The sequence below is a fragment of the Canis lupus genome, chromosome 4 (assembly GCF_003254725.2).
Source record: "Canis lupus dingo isolate Sandy chromosome 4, ASM325472v2, whole genome shotgun sequence".
Classification (NCBI taxonomy): Eukaryota; Metazoa; Chordata; class Mammalia; order Carnivora; family Canidae; genus Canis; species Canis lupus.
The window spans coordinates 13,925,216-13,936,796 of record NC_064246.1 but is presented as its reverse complement, the minus strand read 5'-3'; the positions used below and the strand labels follow the sequence as shown (position 1 = coordinate 13,936,796).

The window sequence follows — 11,581 nt, the reverse complement described above, 5'->3', positions numbered from 1 at the left end:
CTCAGGGAATTGACTGGACTTTTTCACATTGACACTGAGAATGTATCTCAACCTTAATCCTTTGACCTTTTATAAAAAAAAACTATTGTGTCCAGGAGGTCTGGCATATGGATGAGGCAGTTCACTCAGTCACAGAGTTCTGATGATCCACAATCCTACCCTGAGAGTAGATATAACTACAAATCTGGTCAGGAAGAGAAGCCTAATTCAAACCACACTGTAGTTTTCCTACACTAAACTGTCAGCATTTGGTCATAATACTTATTGGAGGAGTGACCGGGGTTCTTAAAGGCCCTTATGGTGGCAAGATAAATCTACATCTTATTTGAAAAAAGCAGCCTATAAACAAAGGAATAATCTTTCCTGAGTGCCCGCCTCAATTTGCATTTTGGAACCAAGAAAAGGAAAATTCATTTAAAATAGATTATCTGATGACAAGGAGTCAGACTTATGAAAAGAATATTTAAGCTTTATCCCAATGAAAGAAAGAATAAAATACATTTCTTACTAGGGCATAATCTTTGTGAAATTAAACACGTATAATGATCATACTCCAAGCATGTCAAGGGGCCCTGTAATAACAATGAGGTCATAAGTAGAAAAGACAGAAAACATGATCTCATCAAAGAGTATATATACATAATCATACATATATATGCATTCATATACTTTGGAAACTTTTTCGTCCTGCTAAATTAATGAATCATATTGCTATCATGTAGATAAGTAAATGAATATTATGAAAATATTAGTTCTAAATTATTCCTGAACAGGGCAGCCCCGGTGGTGCAGCGGTTTAGTGCCACCTGCAGCCTAGGGCATAATCCTGGAGACCCTGGATCGAGTCCCATGTCAGGCTCTCTGCATGGAGCCTGCTTCTCCCTTTGCCTGTATCTCTGCCTCTCTCTCTCTGTCTCTATGAAAAAATAAATAAATAAATCTTTAAAATAAATAAATAAATAAATAAATAAATAAATAAATAAATAAATCCTGAACATAATCAAGGTAAAATATTTAGTTCAACTATATTGTTAATTTTACAGATGTCCAGTAGATATTATGATGAAAATGATGATAAAGTATTGCCTTAATACATTTTATGGAAATTTAGATTTGACACTTTCTTTTGCAACTAAATTCAGCTCCCTAAAATTCTGTTTTCTGCTTACATTTAGATATGTTTTCATAAATGTGCTGCCAGAGAGAAGTATAATAGACACAGAAATCAAGTCAAGTATAGTGTGTTGGAAAAAACAGTTGACTAGGAGTTAGGCATCCTAGATATTTATTTTTCTACAGCTGAGCTAGCAGTATGACCTTGGTTAGGCAGCTTAATCCCTTTGAACCTGGACTGTCTAAGCTATATAATGAATTGGTTGGACTAGATTTTTAAAGTGCCCTTTGGTTCTAATAAAAATAAAATTATAAATTGCTCTGTGAGTTAAATCAACATTGCCAGTCTGGTTAATTCTGAGTCTCCAACCCCTTTAAAATGGAGAATAGTTTATGTGAATTATACAAAAAATTGATTCATCTCTTCTCCTTTCCACTTTGCCTTTGAACACACAGTCTCAGATTTTTCGTCTGTATGGTGGCATTGTGGGCCTATTTATTTTTCCAAAGACCTTTTACTCTGATTGTTTGATAAGAAACAATATAGTTTTTTCAAAGGTATTGAGTTATTCCCTTGGTTTGTATTAGGGTAGATAAGTCCTTCGAGTTTTTAAATGAGTTTACATTTTCATTCCATCTCTTTGATTCAAGTTTGAAGGGATTCTATTTTGGCTATTTTATCTCTCTGCCCCTAGGAAAGCCAGACTTTAAGTTATCCCCAAGGTATCACTGGCAGCATTCCACACCATCTGTAATGTATAAATATATTCAGTTATTCAGTATATTCCAACTTAGCTCGCTCTAGTAATTTTATATTATTGGAGTCTTTGAGGAGAAAAGCATTCATTCTCTACTGATTTATTCCTGACTGTTAGTCCTGAACTTTTGATTCAGCTGACAAGTAATCTAATACAGAAACAAAACCCTAAAATTTTTCACAATGAGTTAAGTAACAGAGAGTTCTGGAACCCATTCATTGTCTTTATTGCAGTTGACTGGCTGAATACATTTGAACACCCTTGGCAGATTCCAGATTTGAATTTAGGAGACTTAAAGCAGGTTAAATCATTCTCAATAAAGGGGGCTTGTCTTTGGGTCTCTTCACTTGATAGAACCTTTTGTTCACTTTCCTGACATGGTATCCCATTAGTTGCCTTGACTATTTCTTCTTTATTTAAAATTTCCTCTTTTCTTTTCTTACCACTATTATGAAAGAAAACACACCTCCCTCCAACCAATGTATGATTCTAAAAACTTGCTTTTTAAATTTAAATATTCAATGTGATTTTATTTTATTTTATTTTTTTTTATTTTTTATTTTTTTTTACTTTCCTACACGTACAGCTCCACCTATATAAGCTTGTCAATATAAAAATGCTTGGTTACAGTATATGACCTCTTGTAGAGTGCACTCTTAGGGAAAAAGTACAGTGGAGAACAAGGTGGTGAAAATATCAATGATGGTAAGACTGGCAAGAATTTTAATACCAGCTCTCTCACTACTGGTTATTATTTGTCCTTCAAGGATGTCATCTGTTTCTACATCAGTTTTGTCATCTGTAAAATGGGACATTTGCTATAAGATTAAATTATATTACTGTAAAATTTACCAGGCAAGGTAGCCTTTCCATAATTAGATGTTATATTTAAAGCTCCTTATGTATTTAACACTGTGCTTGCCTTTGGAAAAGACACAGAAAAGTCATAAGGTATAACTGTCCTTGGGAATTTATGATTTAGTTGAAGTGTAAAGTTTGCTGAGAGAGATTGCAAGAGGCTTCATAAACCATGCATTCATTCTTTCATTCATTTACTAACTCATTTATTCAACAGATGCTTCTTATATGCCAAATATAAGGGTCTAGAGGTAAATTAATGAGCAGAAGTACTTAGCTTGAGTCTATGAAAGTATACAGTTATAATGGATTTTTCCCCGCTAGACATAGCACAGTTGACACATTTGAATGGTTCTGATGACACTCTTGCCTCAGATTGCCTGGGTTAGAATCTCAACTCTATCAGGAACTATCTGGGTAATTCTGGGAAGGTTATATGTGAATGCTCTGAGGCTCAATATCCTCAACTGCAAAATGAGATCATAATCATATGTACCTTGGTGTGAAAATTAAATGAGTTAGTATACATAAAGTGCATTGAATAATTCATAGTATATAGTAAGACACAAAGGACCAATAAAATATTAACTTTATTATTGCTGTTACTATCTACTATTTTCTGGATATCAGATTAGTCATTTTCTCTTAGATAACAACCTCCTCTCCATTCTGAGGCTGTGTTTTGACCTTCATGTGCACTTCAAGTGATTTACACTTAAGCGAATTAGCATAGTTCATTTACCTAAGTCGTGGTGATTGGTTGCATTAAGACAAAAGCAAGTCAATGAAGTCCAATCCAAGTCCTTCCTAGGGCTTTTGAGATGCATGTTCTCTTTTCTGGTAAAACTGAACCTGAGTTGATATAGCTCTAGAGTTCCTGGCAATCTTCATGTCACCCAGATAGTAAAACCTAATGAAAAAGAACAGAACAAGAAGTTGTAGAGAAACCAGACACTAATGAAAACATATGAGCCTCTGGATCAAACGAGGCCAGACATTACTCCTGAACTTTTCAGTTTTATGTGGTAACAATTACAGTATCCCCACCTTATTTTCTTTTTTTGTGCTTAGCTAAGTTAGCCAGGATTAGTTTCTGTTGCTTGCAAGTACAGAAACCTAACAGATAAACAACTCAGTTACTTAGAGTTTGATGCAAGTTTCCAATTATGAAATATCATTCCTCCCTATCTCCATCTAATAATGCCATGCCACTTTATTAGCATTAGCAGAAGTTTCCCTTTTGGAGGGAAGACTGTGATGGTCTTTTCTAGGACTTGAGCATTGTTTGGAATCTACCTGAGGTGACCAGAGTATCATCAGAACACATAACAAAGTAATAAAACTGTAGATTGATTCAGTGGTGAGTAAGTGAGTATTTCTGTGTTAGGGAAACAGGAGAATTGGACAGTACAAATTTGTTACTGTGTATATGGCAACATAAGAGATCTGGTATATTTATTCTAAAAACAAACAAACAAACCACAACCAGATTAAAGAAGGACAATCAATGAGCTATAAAAATAAATAAATGGTTACAAACTTCAGTGAGTCTATATGGGGGAAATGAGGGGTGCAAATATTAGAGCAAATAACCAGAAAATTATTCTTATTTTTTGTGGTCAACGTGTGAAACAGTCAGCACCTTACAAAAAGTAGCATGTGACATACTTAGTCTGTCACTCACTTCATTATTATCATTTTTGCAAACCATCCTGAATCAAAACAAAGAAAAGCATCACTAATAGAATTGTGGTATTGAGCACCTAAGCATTCTAAGTACTTACCACATAAAATACATCTGATTTCTCTCACTCCCCATATGAGAATTAAACCCCAAAAGTTTTCTTAATTTCTCCAAAGAATCTTGAGATTGGGGAATTAGGTTTCTCTGATTCAAATTTATACATATATTTTTGAACTCTGAAGTTGTCACTGATTTTTCACCCCAATACTACACTGTACTTTGGTCTCTTAAAGGTCCAAAGGACCAATGTCAAAATATGCAGTGTTTAAGAGAAACCTGGGCACCTTCCTCTTTTAAGGTATCTGCTAAAATTTTATTATTTTATTTGATACAACCACTCTATGAACTAGCTCTATATTATTAATGTAAGGTGAATAAATTGGCCTTACTCAAATAATTTGGAGTTAGGAATTACTAGTGCAGGTTGAGGCTAGGGGAATTCCCTGGTATAATACATCCACACCTGACTGACAAAGCAAGAAGACCCGTAATGTCATGACTTCTAGTAGAAACCTGGTGTGTCTTTATGAGGAATAGCTGTTAGTGGAACAGGGAAAGTGGAGATTATAGAAAATATTTAAAAAGAATTGAATCTTTGGAGTTTTTTTTTTTTTTATAAAGTCTGATTTGTGGATTTATAAGTAGAAGGGACTAAGCTGGGAAAATAATTCAAAACCTAGGGACAAATATCAAGAAATAGAAAAAAAAAATCCTTCTTCCTTCTCGTTCATCTCGTTTTTTCTTGGCAAAGCCATAGCTTGTAAATTCCTTTTTTTATGACTATACAATCAAGGTGTGTCACTTTCTTATAAAATAATGAGTTCCTCTACCTCTTTGGTTGGGTTTATTCCTAGGTATCCTATGGTTTTTGGTGCAATTGTAAGTGGCATTCATTTCTTGATTTCTCTTTCTGCTGCTTCATAAAATAATGAGTTCTTATTTGAGTGACTGTTTTATTATTTATAAGGTAAGAGCTGAAAGTCATCTACCAAATTTCTCCTACCTGATATTAAATAGTAATATTCATGTTAAAGTGGAATGCTCTGTTTGTTCAAATTTATTCCCAAGAGGGTAATCACAGCTGAAAGCTTATCTGTAATAATTATAGTAATATGGTAACAATGGGAAATATTTATGGAGCTTTCACTGGATGGTAGGTACTTAGATTTATGTGCTCATTATCTCATTAAATTTCCCAGTGGTTCTGTTGCTATCTCCATTTGATACATGCAGAAAAGGAAGTGGATGCAAAACAGTGAAAGGACACGCCCAAGGTCACAGCAAGCAAATATGCTGTCCAACTGCTTCTTGTGTGATGAAGACCCTTGATTATTGTTTTCCTTGGATGCCTCATGTTTACTTGGATAGATGGAAGCAACCAGAATAATTTGGATGCTTCCATGATCAATTCTATTGTGATTTGCTATTTGTATCATCAACTCCAGCAATGGCCAATACCAAAACTTTCTTTTCTATTTATAATTAACAATTCTATTTTGAAGAAATGAGATGAATCAAGAACAAGGGGGAAAAGCTATCACCACAAAGATATAATTATAGAAATTTTAAGGAAAAATTTCCTAATGGATGAATAATAAAAGATGAAGATACCTGAGGCACAGAAATGTCAACTGAGTTGCTCAAGGTCAAACAAAGAGTTACATAAGCATATCACTTTCCTTTGTCAAAGAAGTTAAGTTTTTTAAGTAACTAATTTATTTTAATGTTGGAAGATCTCTATAAATCTTCCTGCATTACTTAGATAAATAATTTGCCACTAAAATTGTTTTTCAGTAATTTTGTTTGGCTATTTTAGTGTGTGTTTTTCATAATCTCTAACGCTGAATTTCTCATCAGTTCAGCCCTCCAGATTTTATTAGGTTTTGCGTGCTCAGGAAATAACACCATCAAAGCAGAGTTATCTTCACATACGCAGGACAATTATATTGATATATCATGTTCTGTATTTTAATTTCAGAATTATTGCCTCATTGTTTTCTCCTGGAGCCCAGTTTTTATTTCTTTCATCTTATCGTTAAAGGTACAGCGACAAGTAATTCACCCTTTAAAAAAGAGGAGAAAAGAAAAGGTTTGCTAAAAAAAAAATGTAGCTAGAAAAATCTCCCACAGAGTGAATTCCCACAGTGTTATGGAAGATGTAAATTTAGCCCAGTGTGATTCAAACAATCAAGTTAGGAATTTTAATTTAATGGTTTGTTCCTTTGAATTGTTAGACACTCACCTCATTGTGCAAGTTGTATTTGAATTGGAGAAAATTAAACTAAAATGTGTTGAATTTGCCCCAATCAGGTTATTTTAGGAGGTCTGATTCACAGACTCAGTGATGGACTAGTATGAAAGAGTCAACAAGCAAAATAGGAGGCCTCAATTAATAATAATTAATAATAATCATCCTATTTTCTCTCAGTGTGTTAGAACTTAAATATTTGCTTTGGGGGATGGCTATATAATTTTAGCCATTTAAATGAGTTTGGAGAACTCATCTTATTTTCTTCATTTCAACACAACCCAGAATGTTGGTCAGAAATCTCAGTGACTTCCAGATTGGAGGGTTTGTGAATCCCTTCCTGCCCTGGAGCTGGCTTGGTTGTGGCAAATAAAATGCTGGAGTAGAAAAAAAGAGAAGTTGGATGAAACAACAGATGGAGAATAAGAACTATGTATTTTTTATGATATTTCAGGGAACAGTCCAATAGGCCAAATGGACCTAGACAAACATGGCTCCTATCTGCAATTGTGATTGAAAGATTAAGTAAAATACAGCACTTCTCTTGGAAAATAAGAAGGCATTATAAAAAAGCCCATCAAGACAAAAGTGACTTGGTTACAAGCCTTTTTACATGTTTACCCATAAAGAAAGCAATGTTAATAAAGTGAGCCTTTTGACAGTAAAATGGAATTCTTACCACTTAGAGGTTTTAAAAGTTTGAGCAGATAGGGACCTTAGAGCCAGATGTGTTGTTCAACCTCTTCCCAAGGACATGGAGACAAAAGCTCAGAGAGAGTGTGTCATGCCAAGGGTCACACTGGTACTGGTGGAGTTAGAAAAGGCATGTTCTTTCTTGTCATGCCATCTTATCTCCTGACTTTCCCTTGGGAGCACTTCTGTCTCGAATAGTTGTCATTTCCCCTTGTCCCTTTCCTTGAATTTAATGTTGATCTTAGTGGAGAGCATGCACCTCTGCCCTTATGAAGGACTATGGCCCTGTCACACAAATGGTGACATAATTATTCCCACCACAGAACTGATACTACCGTGGCTCAAGATCTTTTCATTGCCATGGTGGTTCTGAAAGCCTCAAGCCCTTCTGAAGCAGACAGATCTAGTTCCCGCATGGTGGGACTGAGCCCCAAAGTATGACTCCTCAAAGCTGGGGGTTGGGGGGGGGTTCCACTGACAAAGGCTAGCAAAGACATATGGTTCTACCTGCCTCATTTCAGCATCTATAAAAAACATTTCTTAAGTCTCGATGAAACATGTTAATGTAAAACAATCAGATCATGAGAAACAAAAGGACATTTTGTGAAAGTGAACATTTGAATAGAGATGGAACATTCGGTCTACTGTACTGATTTTACCAAGAGCCCCAGAGGCTAGAGAACTTACCCTACTAAGGAGCCAAATGGCTTCAGGCCCCTTGACTTCTCCAAGTCTCAGTTTCTTCATCTGTGAACAAAGGATTTGGATTAGGTTATTACTAAATTCCCTCTGTGTTCTAGCAAGCTCCCTTAAAACATAGACATCTCTATTATCATCTTTGAAGTGCAGGAGGAATTAACAAAGGGATAAAGACATATTTTTTTTTATCGTGATTGTACAATTGCTGTCAGCTAAGATTAACCTCATTTGTGTGGTTTCCTATTGGGCCTCACAAAAATCTGGATGCTTTTCAGCTTAACATGTGTTAACATATTTGCTCAGTGTTTAGAACAGTAGTTTTAGAAAATTCTTTTTTTCCAGAATCTTCAACAAACAGTCCTTAAGCACTGACCAAGTGTAGGGCACTCAGCATCAAGAGTCAAAGAATCATAGAGTTTGTTGGCAGTCCTTGGGGAGCTTGTGATGCTATTGAAGAGAATCAAATTATGATTGAGGGCACATTTAATTAAGTGACAAATGAGTGATCTGGAGAATAATTGAAGATTGTGGCCTGTTGTTATTTAATTTTCCTATATTGAGGATTTCTGATCTTTAAATCTTTTTGGGGATGCTTGGGTGGCTCAGCAGTTAAGCACCTGCCTTTGGCCCAAGGCGTGATCCTGGAGTCCCGGAACTGAGTCCCACATTGGGCTCTCTGCATGGAGCCTGCCTCTCTGCCTGTGTCTCTGCCTTCTCTCTCTCTCTCATGAATAAATAAATAAAAATTAAAAAAATCTTTTTATCACAGTTTAAATAAATCTATTAATAGTTGACTCATCTAGGAGTGAATAACTGTCTTCTTATATTTTGAGATAATTCTCAGATTAAAAAAAACTTTCCTGGCATTTGAGTCTAATGACTGAATGCTGTGGGAAAGAAGTAATTTCGATGATTATGTCTAAATAAATATGTTATATATAGCTTTTTTGTTATGCTAACACTGTCCCCAAACCACATACTAAGATAAACAGAGTGTGTGGAAATGATTGGCCAAGAATCTTATGCAACTGGATGACATTCCAGATACTACAACAACTGCTAGTCACCTATGTCATCTATTCGCCCCCTTTTTATTAACTAACTGAGCTCTAATTTCACATGGTGTGGTATTAACTTGTTAAAAAATATCACATTTACCAAATTCTCTTGTAGCAAGGGTAGTCATGTGACAGTTTTATCCAGTGAGATATAAAGGTAAGTCGCAGGATTGAGCTCCCATAAAGCTAATTAAGGTTAAGGGAGAGGCTGATCCAAGTGGCAAATGCCCTTTGCCTTCCATCTTTCTCTCTGTGATATGGATGCAAGGTGGGATTTACTACAGCCATGTTGAGTTCACAAGGTAGTTCTGTAAATAATATATCCTAAATAAGGCATTGAAAGAGCTGGATAGAGCCGGAGTTCCAAATGCCAATATGAAATGTTATACCAGCCATGGACTCCTTACTTCTCTTACCAGGCTTCCCAGTCAGTGATGAAAATATAACCCCTAATTTGTTTAAGCCAGTTTTGGGAGATTGCTTCTTTATTTGGGGCTGAACATGTCTTAATGAATACGAGTAAATACTATGTGCAAAGTGTTAAAACTTGCTAGGTATATAGAAAGCCTTCTAGAAATTTCTGAAACTCATGAGAGAGATATTATTATACATATACATATATGTTATATGTGCATGTATTGTATGCATTTGTATATGCATATATATTATATATTTATATTATTTTAGAGGAGAAAGAGCATGAGTGTGGGGAGGTGAAGAGGGAGAGAGAGAATCCCAAGCTAAGCACAGAGCCTGACAAGGAGCTCCATCTCAGGACTCTGAGATCATGACCTGAGCCAAAATTACCAGTAGGAGGCTTAACCGACTGAGCTACTCAGGCACCCCATGATGGATGTGATTCTAAAGAACTCCATGAATACGGAAGAAAGCATTAATCTGGTTGATGAATCAGAGAATTCTTCTTGGCAGAGAATTTATTAGGGCTTTTGTTTTTCTTTGTAAGGGTAGGTACCACACTATAGGCAAATGGGGACCAGAAAGATGATGCCTGGGGCCGAGGAGCAACCTGAGTGGTGCCGCAGAGGTACTCTGGTTTGATCTCACCAGCTAATCAAAGAGCTCTAAGCAAAATAGAATGCTTCTCAACTGTTTTAGTTTGTTGTAGTGCAGATCACAAAGTTGGCCTGAACTGGAAATTGCAATCGAAGTGGTAGTTTTCCTGGGATTTCCGTATCAGCTTGTTTCTACCTCCTAACTGGGCACAGGACCAACCATGCTTTGTTATTGTTTAGCTCTTATACTGCAATCTGCAGGTGGAGAGAGCCACAGTAGAGCAATATGGGGGAAAGAGAACCAAATACCCATTTCTGTTCTTGGATATTTGACCACCTTACCTTTTAATCCCATAAGAGATGATAAGTGAACTTTCTAGTGAAACCTGAGAAAAAGTTATAATAAACTGTGTCCCCCTTGGGGGGAGGAGGCTTTCTCAGCCCTTCACCTCTTGCGTACCCCAGATGGTGATCATCAGGAATTTCTAAGATGTTGGAGGATGATAGCTTAGATTAAGTAAATTGACATGGTTTATGGATTTGCATATTTATGGATGTTATTCAACTATCTATAGTCACTTAGATAACAGCCATGTTCATTTAGGTGTTATACACATAAACATATATTCAGATGTTACCTTCTAGAACCTGCGTAAATGAGTGGTTATATTCTCTATGTGAGCTTCTGTTGCCAGAATCTTTATTTTTTCCTGAAATCCTTTTTGGAGGAGTTTCTGCTTTTCATGGCCCATTTTCTGGTTTCTTTCTTATATTTATCTGACTTTACAAGATACATGCTTGTATATGCAAAGTATTGCATGGGTCTGGAACAAATACTAAATGCACACAGGTATTGGATCCCCTCACTCCCTTTCCATGTGTGGACTCCTGTTGTGCATCCCTGAGGACTCAGAGCACTTTTCCAGTGAAGTTAGGTACATCAAGATCTTCAGCCTAAGTGCTTCAAGGAGTGACAATGAAAATATTTGATTTGTTAATAAGTCATTAGCCAATCATGGAATAGGTGAGAAGCCTTGTACACCATTTCTTGGATATAAAACTGGGCTAATGGAGATTCAGAAAGATTAAATTAGGAGTCCATGAACATTAAAAGGGGGAGCTGGGATTCAAACCCTATTTCTGACCTGAAATATAGAATTTAAAGCAGTGAACTACAAAATCCTCAGCTCTCATTCACAATAAGGCAGTGATTTTAACCTTATGTTAAATGAAATCTTACATATGTAACTGATATATCCCACTTTACCATTTAGGGGTTCAAAACAAGGTCATCTCTCTTTTAATATGCAAATTAAGTGACTCCAAGCCCCATCTTGCTGTTATAGAAATGTCATTCTTTCCTCCTTGGACCCTCCTTCCCATAACAAGCGCGAAAA

General features: G+C 36.0%; 1 long non-coding RNA gene across 1 annotated transcript in view; it reads right to left on the bottom strand.

The window, feature by feature from the left end:
* Positions 1 to 3,334: 3,334 nt before the first annotated feature.
* Positions 3,335 to 11,581, bottom strand: part of LOC112651901 (uncharacterized) — a 92,463-nt gene continuing 84,216 nt past the window's right edge. The window contains exons 2-3 of the long non-coding RNA XR_003131149.3: positions 8,102 to 8,161; positions 3,335 to 3,639 (exon numbers count right to left, since the gene is read on the bottom strand). This is a non-coding gene — a long non-coding RNA (uncharacterized LOC112651901). The remainder of the gene's footprint in view (positions 3,640 to 8,101; positions 8,162 to 11,581) is intronic.